This window comes from Malaclemys terrapin, chromosome 1, assembly GCF_027887155.1.
Source record: "Malaclemys terrapin pileata isolate rMalTer1 chromosome 1, rMalTer1.hap1, whole genome shotgun sequence".
Lineage (NCBI taxonomy): Eukaryota > Metazoa > Chordata > Testudines > Emydidae > Malaclemys > Malaclemys terrapin.
In genome coordinates, this window is record NC_071505.1 from 253,610,533 (window position 1) to 253,629,335 (window position 18,803).

At 42.3% G+C, this 18,803-nt stretch overlaps 1 long non-coding RNA gene across 1 annotated transcript; it reads left to right on the forward strand.

Annotated features, from left to right (window-relative positions):
* The first annotated feature begins 5,287 nt into the window (after positions 1–5,287).
* Positions 5,288–9,023, forward strand: LOC128827798 (uncharacterized). The gene is made up of 2 exons (XR_008443104.1): positions 5,288–7,555; positions 8,173–9,023. It is a non-coding gene; the product is annotated as an uncharacterized LOC128827798 (long non-coding RNA).
* Positions 9,024–18,803: the final 9,780 nt, after the last annotated feature.

The following is an 18,803-nucleotide window of genomic DNA, read 5'->3' on the forward strand; positions in this document are numbered from 1 at the left end:
AGAAAGGGGGTCTGAGCTTGTGCTGTCACAAACTGCTTACTGAAAATGAGAACTGGTAGACATGAATATGCAAGTCGATTTTCTCTGAAAGCCTGCTTATATAAAACTGACAAAAGGGAGGGGAGGTGGGGGGTAAGGGGATTTTCAACATCTCTCCTACAAACTCCTCCCCCCATGCCTTCAGTCCATAAATCCCATTGACATTCAGTTGGATTTGTGCTTGGAGTCCCAAGTCGTATATCAGCTTTTGAAAACTCCACACAAGGTGGAAGGACACTCTAGAGAAATAATTATCTGGACCTGAAAGATATTGGAGGAGAGGAAGCAGTCTCAGGAATAAGAAGTGTTAGAGAGGAAATACCATTATTGTCTTTTTAAGGGCCTGGGGCCAGGAGCCTTGCAGTGAGGGTGGAAGTAAACCTCCCCTCTTGTCCGACCAATTGGTGATGAACTAGGAGAAGGCAAACAGAATAAATGCTGCCTTTTTTCCTCATGGCAAGGCAGACACCAATAAACGTTAGGAATTAGTGAGCATTCTGAGGGCAAATTATGGAAAAGGTGACAGCTGAGGGAGAAGTTGGCAATGGTACCCATGCTTGGCTAAGCCAGAGCTTAAACCCAGAAACAAGAGATGAGGGCTCCTGCTTAAGGAAGGGCTGAAAAGGAGAAACCCCAGGAAGGAACTGGGAAGGACTCCAGAAACAAAGGCTATTTACAGGTTCAAGAAAGAATAAACTGAAGGAAGGGCCCAGAGATTTCTATCTGGCTGGAGCCTGAGAAGATGAATGTCGCTGTGTGCAAGCTCCTCCTTATTCTTGTGGCTGTCATTAATGAATGGGACCCTTAGTAAGGGGAGTGCGTGACAGTCATTGCTCGGGGGTGGGTGAGTAGGGGAGAAGTGGTCAGAGGCTTTGGCCCATGACTGGTAGTGTAGCCCCAGCCCCCACATTTCACCAGGCTGTGACCCAAGGTGCTTTAAGATTGCAGATAGCCCTGACAACCAGGGTCACTTAAGGCTGTCCTCCCTGGGCCACTTCCTATCCCCCCTCCCCCCCATAATTGTCCCAAGATTGCCATCTGGGTTAAGGTGGTGTGAAAGGTGTCCACTCACCACAAGACACCTCCTGGCAGCTGCATGGAGCATAGTAGCTCCCCCTCTCTCAGTGCAGCAACTGCTTCCTCCTGCAGCATGGCCTTCTCCTGGGACCATGTCAGTCCTAATGCTTTCCCCTTCTGGAGCTGTCCAGACAAAACAAAGGGGAGTAATAAAACCCAGAGGTCATATGAGAGGGAGAGGAGACTGATCGCCTCTCAGGCTGTCCCTGCAGCAGGTCTTCCTTTCCCTCAGGGATGGAATGTTGGGCAGTAGTTTTAGGGAGAGATTCTGCCTTTCCTTCAGCTCTTCTCTGCTGCAGCTGTAGGAGGTCTGTTCTCTACACAGATCTGCCATCAAATGAGTTGTCCTTTTAACTCTTCCTCCAGTTAGTGCATTTCCTACAAGTGTAGTGGGGCAGGGCTGGCTGAGCTCAAAGTAATTCCTTAACCCTCCGTTGCCCAGTGTGGGGTTTGTATATTCCATCACAGAGTGCTTTTGACAAAAAAGATCTGTCTAAAGCTGTTTATAACCTGGGTAAAGGGCAGGGAGGCAGGGCTCATCTATGGTGCCACACCTGATCAAAACAGGCTGCATCTCTATGTGTTGCTGCTGAGCCCATCAGCTGCTATTCTTCTGCATTACTCTATTTACCATGAAGTTGTATTGTAGTTATTGTGCTCTGTAAAATCTGTTTTCTATGTAGTATTACTTATGTGTACATACATTTAAATAACAGTTTGCTGAGATAACTGTATCAGGAAGTTCTAGTGTGCTGGCAGTTTTCTAGTTCAGAAGTCTTCATGAATATGTAGGCAAGGCAGATGCTACCTCTAGGCCTCTAGTCTTTGGAATCTAATTTGTTTATTCTTTCCTTAGACAAGTAGGTCCCCTAACTAGCAATTCATGAGTATGTAAGGTGCTGTGAGCCTCGAGAGGGGAAATGTCCAAGGGCAGAAAAATGTGTGTTTATTCAACTCAGAGAAAGAGAATTATCTTTTCTTAAAATCAAAGGTAATCTATTGTTTGTGTACTGGATTAAAGTGAATGTGCATCTGTCACAAACATTATGTTACAGAGTTCTAAAAACACCTTTCCATGAATACAGAAAGTAAACAGGGAATAAAAATCTTTGGCTGATTGGTCAATACTGGAAAATATTCCCAACCCCATCCATATACCACAGGAAACACATTAGCAAAGACAATGTTTTCATAGTATGAATAATAGAAGAAATAAGTGAGCACATGCAATTCAAGTAAATTGGTTATATAAGAACGGCTGTACAGGGTCAGACCAAAGGTCCATCTAGCCCAGTATCCTGTCTACCGACAGTGGCCAATGCCAGGTGCCCCAGAGGGAGTGAACCTAACAGGCAATGATCAAGTGATCTCTCTCCTGCCATCCATTTCCATCCTCTGACAAACAGAGGCTAGGGACACCATTCCTTACTCATCCTGGCTAATAGCCATTAATGGACTTAACCACCATGAATTTATCCAGTTCTCTTTTTAACGCTGTTATAGTCCTAGCCTTCACAACCTCCTCAGGAAGGAGTTCCACAAGTTGACTGTGCGCTGCGTGAAGAAGAACTTCTTTTTATTTGTTTTAAACCTGCTGCCTATTAATTTCATTTTTGACCCGTAGTTCTTGTATTATGGGAATAAATAAATAACTTTTCCTTATCCACTTTCTCCACATCACTCATGATTTTATATATCATATCCCCCCTTAGTCTTCTCTTTTCCAAGCTGAAGAGTCCTAGCCTCTTTAATCTCGCCTCATATGGGACCTGTTCCAAACCCCTAATCATTTTAGTTGCCCTTTTCTGAACCTTTTCTAGTGCCAGCATATCTTTTTTGAGATGAGGAGACCACATCTGTATGCAGTATTCGAGATGTGGGCGTAGCATTGATTTATATAAGGCCAATAATATATTCTCAGTCTTATTCTCTATCCCCTTTTTAATGATTCCTAACATCCTGTTTGCTTTTTTGACCGCCTCTGCACACTATGTGGACATCTTCAGAGAACTATCCACAATGACTCCAAGATCTTTTTCCTAACTCGTTGTAGCTAAATTAGCCCCCATCATATTGTATGTAGAGTTGGGGTTATTTTTTCCAATGTGCATTACTTTACATTTATCCACATTACATTTCATTTGCCATTTTGTTGCCCAAGCACTTAGTTTTGTGAGTTTTTGTGGTTACAAAGGTATAAAGCAGACTTAGCATTTGAACCCTCTTATTTTGCATGAACTGAAATGCAGCTTACCTTAACAACATATTTATTTGGGTAACAACAACAAAATACATTTTTAAAGTCTTTGTTCCTCAGAAATTTACCATGATGTACTCTAATAAATAATCCTTCTAATGGATGACTGTGCATAGACTCGTGTCCAGCATGCACAATATGTAATGTCCTGCCTTCTTATACATTTAAAGAAATGTAGCCAAATATTCCCCATCCTCAAACTAGAATACTAGTTTCCCATTATCTTCAGAATACAGATCAAAGTCAACTTTATTTTTATAACCTTCTTTGGACTCTATCCAGCTTATCTCATAGAAATTGTGTGTTTCTACACATTCAGCACAATCTAGTATGATCCTCCTCTCTTTTGTGGAAGCAGAGAAAGAACTGACAGGAAGGGGATGCAATGCATGACAGTTCGTTAGCAAGAGTTAGGCTAACTGGAACCCTAATAACGCGAGATTTGTAGAAGCGAGGAATGTGTGAGGCGAGTGGGAAAGAACTGTGTGAGAAGTTGTTGCGACCTTGTGTAGATAATATGGAATGTAGACTAAGAGTCTACATTAGTGAGCAAAACAAGATATCAGAATGACCTATGTATAAACAAAATGCAACTGTTGCTCATTATTGTCTGTAACAAAAGGTATAAATGCTTGCTGTAATTGTTTACCTGTGGAGAGACCTGTTTACCTCTCTCCCTCTGCACATGTGAGAGTTAATAAAACATCTGACTTGCTATACCTAAACAAATAGTGAGAACTCAGTTTTTCTCCGACAATTTGGGGGCTCGTCCGGGATGGCAACGCCCGCAGAGGCACCGGCAGCTGCTACGGATCGTTCCCCTGCGAACCCCATGGCGCCACAATAGAGGTAGGAGACCTTTTGAAATCTCTATTGGGGTGTCGGAGGAGGACTGTCCGTGGGGCCGTCTGCCCCTGTTGGGCTCACGCCATCCGAACTTATTGACTGTGCAGCAAGGTCAGATGCTGAGCGGCGTAATAGGGGAATTGTTTGCCGCCCCCTGTATGCATATGCTAGGTGCATAAGGTTTGCACCTGTGTTGAGGGGTTGTTACCGCCTCAAGAGGGGTTTTTACCGCCTCAAGTGATGCATCGAGGTACTTGGGAATAGTACCTGGAGGTACTCAGGAGTAGTACCTGGTATAAGGCCTTGGTGTGTGTGTGGTGTGTGTGTGTGTGTACACCAGTGTGAATTGAGTGTTACTGGAAGACGCCCAGAGTACTCTGCGAAGTCTTTTGGCTCGTGACCAGAACTACTCTAATGCAAGCCCGGTAACTAGAGGATCTTTTAGGAGATCCGACCCACGGTGGGCTAACTCGGCCTGGCATCGTCCGGCGAGGAGGCTACCTGGGTCTAGGAGTGTGTGAACCCATCTTCCCTCCCCTTTTCCTCTCCGTGTGAGCCACTGACAGTCTGATCATCTCACTGGATGCAACAGAGTAAGCGGCGCCGTCTCTCTGAGACTAGCCGACGCTCTTTGCTGAAGGGAGGTGTAGGAGGGTCGTGGCCATCCTCGTTAGTCTCTCCTGTGTGAATACCCTGTAGGGAGAGATCCTTAGTTTATGTGCCGCTAGCGCGGACAGGGCATCCTCCTCCCTGTGTGTGTGATTGGAAAATGGGTGGGGGACAGTCTAAGGATTCCCTCTCACCCACTAAGGGTACCCCAGCTTATTTCATGTACGTACATTATGGTACTAAAACCTGCAGGTATTTAGAGAATTGGAATCATTACACGCGTGAAAATTCATCTAAACAATGCCCACTAGAAGGTACCTTCAATCTAGATAAGATCATACATCTCAGAGGAGCTTTTAATCACAAAAAAGCCTCTGACACAAATGGGAGCAATTTGTCTATTTAGGAAAGGAACGGGTTAATTTGAAATTCAGCTTGATCCAGAGATTAAGAGAAAGTTAATCTGCGTTCAAGGTCAAGAATCAATGCAGACCAGGCTAAGTACAAAGAAAAACTGCTTTCGGCCCCAGCTGACTGTGAAAAAATATAGACATAGTCAAACCAAAGGCAATACAAGTTAAAGTGCTGAGATTACATTTGCAAAGCTTAACTGTCCAATGAGATCCAACAGTCTGCCTTTGCGACCCTGGAGCCGGCGTGGTTTGGGGACGCTGAAGAAGCCACAGGTAGCCGGCCTGGACTGGAATCACTGAAAAGACGCCCCAGGAGACCTCAGGGTGTAAAAGAACTGCCCTCCCAAGAGAGGAAGCAAGTTGGAGATTGCACAGCACCTTCTCTGAACGTTATACACAGACGTGGCCAGTCTGGACGTACGTGTGTGAGTATGAAAGTGTGTCTACTCTCAGCCGCAGTAAGTCTGAGAACCGGAGAGGGATTTAGCATTCCTCTTTCCACCCCGGCTGACCGGGAAGGGTGTCAGGTGGATCTACCCCAGTCGTAGCAGGACTGGGCAACAGAGAAGTTGGAGAAAAGGGAAGAGTTGTGTACTTGATAACTAGAATTGAGCAATTAAGAGCATAGATCATGAACCAGGCAGCAACTCAAACCTACGCCCAGGGCAAGTTGCAAGCCTTGAGACAGGACTTCCAGGCAGAAAAGGAAGCACTGGCTAAGCAAGTACCGGTCCTTCAGGGACTTGTCAGAATTTAACCATTTGTGTTTGCATATGCTGTAAGAGCAGTGTGTTTGCCACAAGAGAAAATTGAATAGTTAAATGCCAATGGGCAATGCGTTTTGCCCAAGTGGCAAGCCTCACGGGGGAGGACTTGGGTAGCCTTGTGAGTAAGAATGTTTAAGAGAAGAGACCAGGAAGGGTGGGGGCTAGTTGAGAAGCCCACCCTCCTAGCTAAATTGGTAGTGAAAAAAGCTGGTGCCCATGGAAGGGACGGTTCAGCGAGAAAAGCAGGATCGGGCCCAAGCGGGCAGGCAATAGATAGAGAGATTGGAGAACAGGTTGGAAACTTTGAGGACATAGTGGAAGGAAAGGAGTAAGTAATTATAAGCATGGGGATTTCAAATCCCCAGGATAATAATTGAAATGGTAAAATGTGTGTAAGACAGAGTCTTTGTACCAAGGTGCAAGGCTCTCCTTTCTTCTGCAGAATAAAGCAACTCTTCCTTATCCCTGTCTGGCTGTTATTGGCTCTCAGCTAGGTGGACCCGATATTTTGGTGACAGTTAATGGCGACTCCGGTTAATGAATTTCTGTCTTATACATTTAGGTGTTAGGTGTGTGGATGGAACTGAGCCTCTCATTCGTAATTCCTCAGAGTGGAAGCCATCGCGTGCAATGAAGCTCTGAGGTTGAATTGGGATCCTTCTGTCCCGTCCCCTGTAGCGGTCAGTATTAGTAGAAATTCCTGTAATAGGATCCTATTAGGCCATAATTCCCTCTGTTCTCTGTGTAATTCTCTGTTAGAGTGTCAGCAGGCAGATGGGTGGGTCTCTGGTAAAACTCTCTAAGGATAGCCCTTTGGATTATATGTTAAGTAAATGGCCTTTACCCGGTGTTCAGGAAAGAATAAAGATTTGAATTTGTTTTTGGGTAACAAAATAGCAGATAAAAGATCTGGTAAAAAGAGAGAGAAGGACAGTGCCCCTGGCTCTGTGTGGTCGAACTGTCACTTTACTAGGGGTGCATGGAGATTTTGTAAGCACAAAAGAAACAGTTACACCTTGTGTAGAAATTGATGTGGCTAGTGTTGTGGAAATTGAATTGTGGATAGGATGTGCATTTTCCCCAGAACATGTGCAGTGTATATTGTAGCAGAGGTAAAAGAAATGCAAACCTACCAATATAGGTTGTGTCGTCTCTTTCAGATCACTGGGTGTTTGAAAGCAGGAGTTAGAAGTAAAAGGCAATCAAAAGTCTGGGAAAGTTAATTGTGACTTTTTACATAAGAATTTTTAAGCTGTGGATAGCTTTGGATCTGAAAGCAAGCCAGAAAGCATCTGTATTAATGCAATTTTCTAACTAATAAGGTAGAAGCCACTGAAACCTGGGCTGCCTATGAAACAAATACAAGGAAATATGGGGTAATTCCTCTGTTTTGTCTAAAATCAACAAGAGTATGTGTGTATATAAAGGAAATATTTTAAGCAATGACTGACTACCCAGAAGGGGTAGACCTCTGTTCTTTTGTCTTTCAGATCATCAGAGAAAACGGATGCCAGCTGAACAGCATTCAATGTACCATGCATTTACTGGTACAATAGGAATTATTTTTGTGTTCTTTGTCCTGTCTTGTGGTGTTTGTTTTATGGCCAGAATTGTTGGGTTTAATATTTTCATAAGACAGTCTAGTTCAAAATTAAATAGAAGGGTTAAATCAAAAAAAAGCAGATACTTGTTTTATTCAACTTGGAATACAAAAAGTGTTTGGATAAATCAGGAAAATGTGATATACTAAAGTCTAATACAGTTGCTTAAGTAAGAAAAAGAAACTTCATTGGCCAGATTTTTTTTAATTGAAAAAATTGTTGTTAAAATTTGCATACCAACAGTCTTTGGAAGCAAGGACATGGAATGTTAACCCACTCCCCATATTGCCCATGGGATCCTTCTGGCTACCTCAGATTTCTAGCCAGAGGGTGGGGAGGGAGTAAAGCTATTGGACACCTGAGGTTGTACCGAGTGGACTCCTCAAAAGTGGGTGTGCTTGTCCTGGCTTGTTGCTCCAAAGCTCTGTAATAAAGTTATTTTACTGGAAGGGTGTACATGGCATACATTGAATAATAAGACTAATGTACTGTATAATGGCAATGTGTATGTGTTCATTGTTGGGAAAAGGTGTATGAGTGAAAAGTGGAAGTTTCCTTTGTAGGTTAAAAGAAGCCAAGAAGGGGAGAAGGAAAAAGAACAGAACGAGTTAACTGAGGAAAAATAGCTAGCAAGCTCAGTCCAAAGATAAGATGCTGGCACCATCCAAGGATACTACCCACAGCTAAGACTTGGCTGACAGCCAAGAAAAGGGGGGCCTGAATGTGCCCAAGCAACTATGAGATCTGCAAAACACTGCCAGGCATTAATGAAATGTGTTAGGTTTCTTTTCTCACAGATAAAAGAAGTGCTACCCAAAGACCCTAGCAGCCCTGCCATTCATTGAAACAAGGAGACTGAGTCTACGTAAAGTCCATCAACGAAAGACTGCTTTGGCTCCACACTGGAAAGGCCCTTTCCAAGTCCTGTTAACCACCACCACCACTGTGAAGTGCCAAGGACTACCTGCCTGGACCCATGCTTCTCACTGTAAAAAGACCCCTCCACCTCGGGAGGACTCTCCGACTGATGATAAGCCTATTTCTCCTTCTAGCTCTGCTGTGTCTTCTGGACAGCAGGAAAAAGAAAGAAAGAAAAAAAAAAGACAAGGTGAAGTGCTAGTAACCTCTCCCTTGTCCACTGACAGACCTACTGTGCCTCTGGATTTTTCTAGAAGAAGCAAAACCATTACAGGGTGATGTGCTAGTAACCTCTCCCCTGTATGATGCTAAACCACACTGTTTCAGGAAAAGAGAAGAAGGAACACTTGCTTCATTGAAACCACAAAGTCCAGGGATTCCTGACTACAAGAGACATTAAGAACTGACCCTGGTGAAGAAACAAAGAATTATACACTGGCAGGAAGAAACTTGTGGGACCCATGCTTGGGAATGTGGTATAGTACTACACCAAAAAGAAATGTATTAGGATATCAATGAACTGTGATTAACACTACACTAGGGACTGTTAAATTTTCATTACCCTTATCCAGTTTCCAGATTACCTCTACATACCCAAATTGCTCACAGGGGGCTGCCATTAGATTAGCACAACAGAGGGCTTGGGTTATTTCTTCTAGAAAGAAGAGAGACTTGACCGGATCCCTGTGGGATGGGGCCAATAATGCAGTAGCAGTCTGGAATATTTTTAAGAACCAGGAACATGATGAGAAATTGGGCCAACTAGAGAAGGCCATAGGCCTTGTTTCTGGAGCACAACTAACCCAGGTACAGGCTGGAGTTGGTGAGTTACATGTTATTTCTGCCCTTAGTTCAATGACCCAGAAGTTGCTGACAGAGATGGTATTGAATATCACTGAGGCTGGGAAGGCATTGCAGTGGGATCTAGCATGCTCAGAGATTCAGGATTTCTTGAATGACCAGCTAATGGCCATTCGGAATGATCTAGAGCACCAGGCTTGGCCCACTGCCCTTACAGACACGTTAGGAGTACCATCTGATCTGTGGCCATGGAGACATACTTGGAAACTTTCTGGGTGGAAGTGTGGACGTTCTCAGTGCTCCTTCCAAGCATATGGACCGGTTCAGGGGGTGTGGGCTCCCACATACCGAATCCTGCCGGGTCCATGGGGAGGATGCATGTGGGATTGGGTAATTCACCGAGACATCTGGGAAATTAGACCTCCTGGTATGCCCAATCGATTTTTAGTCAGTGCTCCTGGGATTACATCTGACATTTGGGTGGGGTTAGGGAGTCAATGGACATTTTGGCCGTTACAACCCCCACAGCTTCAGTGTATCTGTAAACTGAAGCCAGGAGAAGTTGTTACTCTTCATGACTACATTTGCTGGGAGGGTAGGGGACAAGGAACTACCCTGACAGGACACTTATTTTTTTAAGCTAATGATAGCTGTGTGTATGTTAAAACCACCACATTGCAAGACATACATTTTAATCTCATTACCACTGCAGGCAATCATATTATTTACTGGCCTGCAGATAGAATTTTGCAAGTAGTCCTTAGGTTCCAGATACCCTTTAATTGGACTAGCTTACTATCTGATAGATTTCAAAATTTGCTTTCATTGTTACCTGAGATTCAGAAAATCTCTGAGGTACAAGGGCAAATTCACATGCTTCAAAATGTATATCAAGTAGAAAAGTATGCCTTTCACACTGCTTATAGAGTATCTACCTTATGTACTAAATATGATGTATTGTGCTTTATGACAAAGGCTGTACAACAACCCCATTATAGTATTGCTATGGGAATGTTATTGCTTGTATTGTTATTAGTTAGCTTAGGATTATGTTATTGTTGTTGTAAAAGACGTAATAATAGTAATACCTTTCATGTTCATGCTCATCATGCATTGTCATTACATCCAATCAAAACCCCTAAGGTTGAAGCATCTGATGTAGAATCTGAATTCCGAGATTTAATGCAAATAGAGATTTGAAAATGTTTGTTGTACTAGTAGTACAAAAGGGGGGGTTGTGGAAGCAGAGAAAGAACTGACAGGAAGGGGATGCAATGCATGACAGTTCGTTAGCAAGAGTTAGGCTAACTGGAACCCTAATAACGCGAGATTTGTAGAAGCGAGGAATGTGTGAGGCGAGTGGGAAAGAACTGTGTGAGAAGTTGTTGCGACCTTGTGTAGATAATATGGAATGTAGACTAAGAGTCTACATTAGTGAGCAAAACAAGATATCAGAATGACCTATGTATAAACAAAATGCAACTGTTGCTCATTATTGTCTGTAACAAAAGGTATAAATGCTTGCTGTAATTGTTTACCTGTGGAGAGACCTGTTTACCTCTCTCCCTCTGCACATGTGAGAGTTAATAAAACATCTGACTTGCTATACCTAAACAAATAGTGAGAACTCAGTTTTTCTCCGACAATTTGTATTAATTCCATTACATTCAATGGGACTATTTGCATGAGTGAAATCATGCATGTGCATAACTGTTTGTGGGATCACAAACACTAATGCCCAAAGGATCCAATTTTGTAAAGCTTCCACATATGGACCTTCCACTGAAGTCAATGGGAGCTTGAGTGCTGCTTTGCTACATCAGCTGGAAACAGTCACCAAGGACCTGTCTGTCAACAAGGCATTGCCAGAGGGTAGAGCACTCCAGCTATGTTCCTTCCCTATATCTTCCCCATGCCCTGTGTCAGGACTACAGGGAGGGGCCATAGAAGAGCCAACATAGTCATCACTGTGATGTGGGGACCCCCACCCACCAGAGGAATTCCCAAATGTGGAATTGCTGGTCATTTCCTTTCCTGTTTCGGCACTTGAAGTACAAAATAAAGAGAGCAAAGGACTGAATCTGCCTCTTTCTCTGCTTTCAGAGTAGCAGCCGTGTTAGTCTGTATCCGCAAAAAGAAGAACAGGAGTACTTGTGGCACCTTAGAAAGTAACAAATTTATTAGAACATAAGCTTTCGTGGACTACAGCCCACTTCTTCGGATGCATATGCATCCGAAAGCTTATGCTCTAATAAATTTGTTAGTCTCTAAGGTGCCACAAGTACTCCTGTTCTTCTTTTCTCTGTTTTGTATCTTCTGAGCAATTGACACACTTTAAATTCTCATTTTTTCTTGCTATTGCAGTGCTTAGATTTACCATGAGGGAAACAGAAGGCATCTTTTCTTCTGATGCACATATGAAAGCCTACTCCTCACAGGAAGAAAGGAACAAAAATATTAACTAACACATTAGTGATCATTTTAAAGAAAATAATTTATCAACTTTAGATTTCTCAACAGAGATCCGGAAAAATAAAGGCTAGAATTGGAAATGTGGGGATGAAGTTGGATGCTTTAGTGCACAAAGAAGTTTTCCTTGTTTTAATCAAAATGTGTCTACAATGAGTGCTTCAGCGCAGAGGCAAGAAAACTCGGCATACTTTTTCATGCAGTGGCAGCCATAATGTTTTGAAGATAGAGGTGACCATGCTTGGCAGCCTTTGAAATAAGCCAGATATAGAGCTTTTTACATTGCCCAATGGTGGTGACAATTGCACCTCCATGTACCAGTGTGTAGCACTGCATGATGGTACTGTGGAGAATTACTCTGGAGGGTGGCAGATGGTATTTACACTGCTTACCCTTCCCCGTGTTGTCTTTCAGAGAATACATTTATAAATTGTGGTTGGCTTGCTATTGGAGCATTGCATGAAAAAGCTACTCAAGGATTCACATCCCCTCACTACCCACATCCCATTCCTGACCTACTTTTAGTGTTACACATGCCAGATGTGAGTTGGCTCTCTATAATGGATTAAGGGTAGCAAGAGTTTTGTGCTGCTTAAGCACCCCAAATCCATGCCTCTCTTCTAGGAGAGATTTCTGTCACTGGGAACACTGCCCCTTAAGTTATTCTAATAGATATTAATCAAACCGATAGGTCTGCTTTTTTTAGTTGGTACCACAAGTGCTAAATCACAGTTTTCTCACACACAAGAAAAGGAGACTTCTTTTCACTAGGCTACACCTTTGACCTTAATAAGCAGATCAACCCTTTAGCCTGTGGTCTGAGACGAAGCTATGGCCAGAAAACATTTCTTTCAAAATAAGAGTTTATCTGCCCAATAGACTTTGTAGCAGCCTAAATATGGTAGGTATGATTATGTTCCCATTTAACTCAGTGGGAAAAAAACCTATTAACTTTAATAGTGCACGAGCAAGCCCACTGTGTAGTAGGCTGTTTAAAATTCCAGTAGCTCCTATATTAGACTTTGAAATTGTCAATTGTCAAGCCCATCATTCTAAGAATGATCAGCAGCTGCTTTGCATATGAGGCAAGACACCTAATCCAGTGGTAGACTGGCACTATCCACAGCTATCGGGTGTTTTAATTCTGTTCCATCTCTACAAAAATATTACATGTGGTTTAAAAGATTTTGGAAATGTATCATAATCCAAACAATGTAACTATATACCAATGAGAAGATAAATATTCATCTGAAAAGGCCAGCATTAGTACCTATTCACTTTTTTTACTTTTAAATTCTCCTTGAATTTCTGGTCTTGAAGTGCATGGCTCACTTAGAAAGTCAGTTTCTCCATTAATCTGTGAAAGACAAGTCTACAGAAAAACACAATGAATTTTAGATCTTCCAGCATAATCGTAGCTTATATTTCATTGAAGAGACTTGGACTTCATAAAAGGAAAATCCAGCTATCTGTACACACATTAAATGAACTCAATAAATTAGTAATGTGGGATGATGAAGGTAAAATACTCAGTGATCTGTGTAGACATAGGGAGCCTTTAATGGAAATTAGTTCTAAATCACTTTCACTGCTTATTATTAAAGCAGCAGAGTACAGATCTTAATCCTTAACAGGGCCCAGATATAAATGGCAAAAGGTACCATAGTTAGGTTCACTCTTGTTGAACTGAATTAAGGTGCCTCCCTGAACAGCATGAACCTCTCTCTCATCTAACACTATCCCTGCTTTTAGAAGCATATACAAAGAAACCCACTTAAACTAATAACTATTTCAGGGTCAGAACAGTATGTAGCTATAAAATGCAGAATAATTGCATAAAAAACCCTACATTAAGGGAAAATTCAAGTTGTACAGTTCAGCACTCCAACCTCAGGAAATGCTAAATTAAGGTTCTACCCTGTGTGTGTTCCTTATGACACAAAATGTTTATCTACCTGATCACTTAAGCATCTCTGCTGCTGTGTAAAAATACATGTGTACCATCTTGTAATTCATTTTTACTTAAACTAATTCCATAATGCCCTCTTCCCCACAGCCTCAGAGGTGGGTAGACTTTTTTCTGGGCCAGCAGGGCAAAGAAAACCCTTGGTTATTTTAAGGATTATATCCCTCTCTCCCCTTCATGGGTTTGAGGAAGGAGGCTCTGTAGCTGATGGGTTGGATAAAAGAATCAGAATAAGTTTGTTGGCTCCTGCACAAACAAAAGGAGAACTTAAAAGCCCTCTGTGTTGGGTTTCCCAGGATGCAACCTGGAACTGAGACGCAGCTGAGCCCTCTGTCTTACCAACCTGGTCTCCCTCTCACACTGTCATGCTGTGACAAGCTAAAAACCCCTCCAGGTACTATATTTGTACAGGCATCCACAGACAGGGACACACCCAACTGACTTACATGAATGCTTTCACCAGCCACTCATGAACTAACAATAGAGAGGCTCCAGCCAATTCCCCTCAGCTCCCCAGCGTAGGACCCCAGAGCTGTACCATCTTGCCCTGGTCAGAAGCCTGACCACTGTAAGTTTATTACCCTGTCCAGGGATTGGCAACCTTTGGCACGCAGCTCACCACGGTAAGCACCCTGGCGGGCCGGGTCAGTTTGTTTACCTGCCGCATCCGCAGGTTCAGCCGATAGCGGCTCCCACTGGCCACTCCAGGCCAATGGGGACTGCAGGAAGTGGCGCGGGCCGAGGGATGTGCTGGCCGCCACTTCCCACTGCCCTTAATGTGGAGAGGACATGCACCATTTTTTGTACATTGAGCAGCTTTCCCAGGAACTTCAAGCAAAACCCACTGTTTTAGGTAAAATATATAACAAATTTATTAATTACAAAAGGATAGGTTTTAAGTGATTATAAGTAGAAAGTGTACTGATCAAAGTTGGTTACCTAAAAAAAAATAAAAGTAAAATAACAATCTGATTTCTATAAACTAGACAGAATTTGAATCAAGTGGTGTCTCACCGTGATGGTATAGTTCCTTAATACAGAAGCTGAGATTCTCCTTTCCAGCCTAGGACTACCTCCCCAGTTCAGTCTTTGTCCTCCAGACATGTTTCCATGAGTTGATTTGTGGGGGGAGGGAGGCCCCATGATGATGTCACTTCCTCCTTTTATAGCTTCTTTCAGCTTATTGGAAAGATCTTATTCTTTTGCTATGATGTGAGTCAGGCAGTGTCCATTGTCTGTGTCTTCATTATATACAGATCCTGTGATAGTCCTGGGTCATATGCATTCTCCTTAATAGGCCATGAATGCTGTCTGGCTTCTCCATTGTTGTATCTGAAAGGCTGGTTGTTGGTGTTTTCAACTTCACAATATATTTCAGTAACAGACACATAGCAAAACTCCATAACTTCCCATACAATGAAAGCACATACGATCCAACAGAATATTAATATTCAACAGATCAAGACTTTTGAAATGATACCTCACAAGGCATACTTTGTACAAAATATATCATAATTATATGACAGTGGTGAATATGGGGTGCCAGGGTGTTGCTTTGGGGTACAGAGTGTCACACCCTCCCCACTGCCTGGGGTGTCTTTCTAGGCCAGGAAGAAAAGCTCCCTCCTTTCCTCACCCACCCCCTTGGGACTAGAGTAGGACTGGTGTTTGGGGGGTCTTGCTGTAGGCATCATGCTAGTCACCCTTTTGGAGCTGGGAAGAAATTTGGTACTCACTGCCAGATTGGGCTGAGCAGAGTGTGTGTGTGTTTTTTGTTTGTTTGTTTGTTTGGTTGGTTGGTTGGTTGGTTTGGGGTTTTTGCCTTCAATTCAGCAGCCTAGGGAGCCAGTGGGTAGGTTAGATGTAAAATTAATGTTGTCACAACTTGGCAGGGACCAGGGTAGATATTTATTCACCAGGCATCCTGGACACTGATAAATTGGAATTGGAAGCAGATTAGGAGAAGGCATCTCCTAAAGAAGGTGGGGGATGGGATTGTGGCTCCTAATGTCTGGCACTGCAAGGAAACAACCCACTTTCCCCAGCCCCTTAACTGTGTGAGGAGAGAGCAGTGGGGGCCCAGCAATCATGCTGAGAGCAGGTTAAAGGGGTGGGAAGCTGACTGAAGCACAGGTAACCACAATCCTGGTGTTTTGTCTTTCCTCCTTTGGTGACCAGGACAAGGATATACAATACCATTATTGGCTCAGACTTGTTTGAATAAGTTATTTTTTCTTTATGTATTGAAATATTTTGCCAGCAGCCACACACTAGAAATTTCTCTTCAGTCAATATCATAGCTTCCCTTATGTGCAGTTATGAGACAATACATTACTTAGTGAACTTAGATGGCATGGCAGCAAATATTACTCTAGACTCTCTACTTAGAAATGATCTAGTACATTTGCTAAATATGACTGTGTGCTTTTTCTTTTAAAGTAATTTATGAATGTTTTTCAGATATGGCCAGATTCTGCTTCCATTGATGTCAATGGCAAAACTCCCACCAACAACATGAGGAACAGGATTGAATCCCATAAACACAGCTATACAATATATACTACATATGAGTATCTAAGGTTGTAAGAAAAAATGTTGTTTCAAATTGTGTTACATCATGTTATTTAACAAGTATTTAAATACTGTATTATAATACAGGTGCACAAGGGGGAAGATTTTTTTTTTCAGTCTTTCCCTTGCAACTTTGATGTTTTTGCACTGAATATTTTTAAGAAAAATGTTGGGTAAGAAAAACTTAAAGCCATTATCTGTGGCTTCCAAGTACTGCTGGCATTCAAAAAATTGGCAAAAGTGTGTAAACTTCCTAATATGGGACCATTTAATTGATACTACCATATAGTTCTGCACACAAACATTAGGAGTTGAGCAGAAGAGACTTTCAGCCCCAAGTGTGGTGTGTGTATATGACCAAAGGGGAAGTGATTGGGGTGGGGAGGAGGGAGACACTACTCAACTAAATCTGTATGAGGACAGTAGAAGAAATTTTGGCCTGAGCAATAGAGGTAACCTTATTGCAATCTATTGGTTTCCTCAGGATGGAATTATCAATATGTCATTTTCCAGTATAATACCCTGGTACTTGGTAAGTGTGGGTTTCCACAGACACCAGTGGCTACAGTGAAAATAAACAACTCTATTGGGGGAATCAGGAAGACACCCAGAAATCATAGAAAATCTCCAAATTCCTAGATTTTCAAAGATTGTCAAGAGGTCTGGGTATGATAACTACATACTGTTTTTCAGGTTTCCCATTATTAATTTCTCATGAGTTCTACATATATTTAATTATTATTGTCAGATCTAAAAAGTTATCAGCCTCAGGAAGAGGGATGATAGGTTTCTTATTACTGGAACTGGGAAAGGTTTTGCAGCTGCTACAATATGAAAGTAATATGCCCCTAGACAATAGTTTACCACATATTGTATATTCCTTTTTTGTTGTTGTTGTTGCAAAAGATCACATTAAAAGCAAAGATTGTGTCTCTTCAGGGTTTAATTTGATCTCCACTGAACCAGAACAAGTAAATTAATGTCTTTTAGACAACAGCATTGTGTTTTTGTGTGTTTGGGTGGGGGGTTATCCTTTAGAGGTTACACAATCAATTTCTTTTCTGGCATCATAATGTTCCTCAGTGGATGGGATTTGGGGGATGAGGAAGAGCCTTCCTACAGTGACACACAAAAGAAGCACAAGTAGCTGGTAGGTATACATTTTAATAGTCTTTAGAAGCCTAAAGAACAGTAATGCTGTGAACAGGCAATCCTGTAAAGAGCCATTCAACCTGCATTTAGCCTGAAGAACAGTCAGAAAGAACAAAGAGAGTGAAAGAGCAAGCTTAGCACTTCCACAGTTAGTCATTATCCATGCTTCTGTGCACTTCCTCCCTGGCCTGGGGATTTCCCCAAAGGTGATTACCTCTACCCCTCACAGATGGAAAATAAATTCCTCTTGTAAGTGCTAGTGAAATTCTGTTTGCAAATATTTTGAAGTAGTAGCTACTTTCCTGTGTACTGGCCCCCTGCATTTTTTGTTTAATCAGAATCCTCACAGCTACTCCAAAGTCTGTCAGAGACTATGTTCTGTATTATTCAGCCTTCCAGTCATTGCTTTTTATGCTGGTCTCTTTAAATTGCCGGTATAGCAGATTGCACTGTGCTCTTAAAAAAGAGATTTTGAGACTTTAAACTAAAGTTCTCTCTCCTAGAAAAAAAATGTCATTGACTTTCTGTTCAACCTAAGGAATCTATAACAGTACTCTTAGTTATTGGAACACCATTTTTACTTGTCACTCTGTGGTAATTCCATGCAGTCTTTGAAAAGCTGCTTTATATATGAGGGAACATCTCTCATTCTTTTCCCTTAGACTGAATAGACCATCAAAATGTCTGGCTATATAATGCATTGAAAAACTACTCAAAAAACAAAACAAAACATGCAGGACTAGACTGGCCATACCCAACATAATTCAAGCTAATATAAACCAGGACACACAGTGCCCGTTGGCATAAAATCCTTCAGGACGTGGGTTGTGTTATTTAGCACTGACCTAAAAGTGGGTGGAGTTGTCCAGCAACTGGACATGCAACATCACCTGGTAGCCTCCACTGTTGAGACTTCTATAGAATCCTGAGTGCATCTCAAAGCTGCCTCCCAGACACAAACACATCCTTCCCTTTCTCACATCAAAGTGGAATTTGCAGTCCCGAGCCAGCAACGAGGGATGAAGCAGTCAAAATGAGGACTAAATGGACCTTTATGAATGGAAGCCCATATTCAGCAAAGCTGGTGCAAACAGGTGCAAATTGCACTTAAGCTAGTCCTATTGGCTGTGCTTTCTCTCCCTTCTTCCCTCACCCACAGGTACAACTGTCATGGTAACAGTGCTTCCCCTCTCCTGTTTGTCCACTTTGGTGACTGTACCAAAAAAACTACCATGGTTTCTGTATTCTCCCCAATGAATGCCAGATGCCCAAATCCAAGAAAGCATCACACATTTAGGAAGAGCATTTAAGTGCATG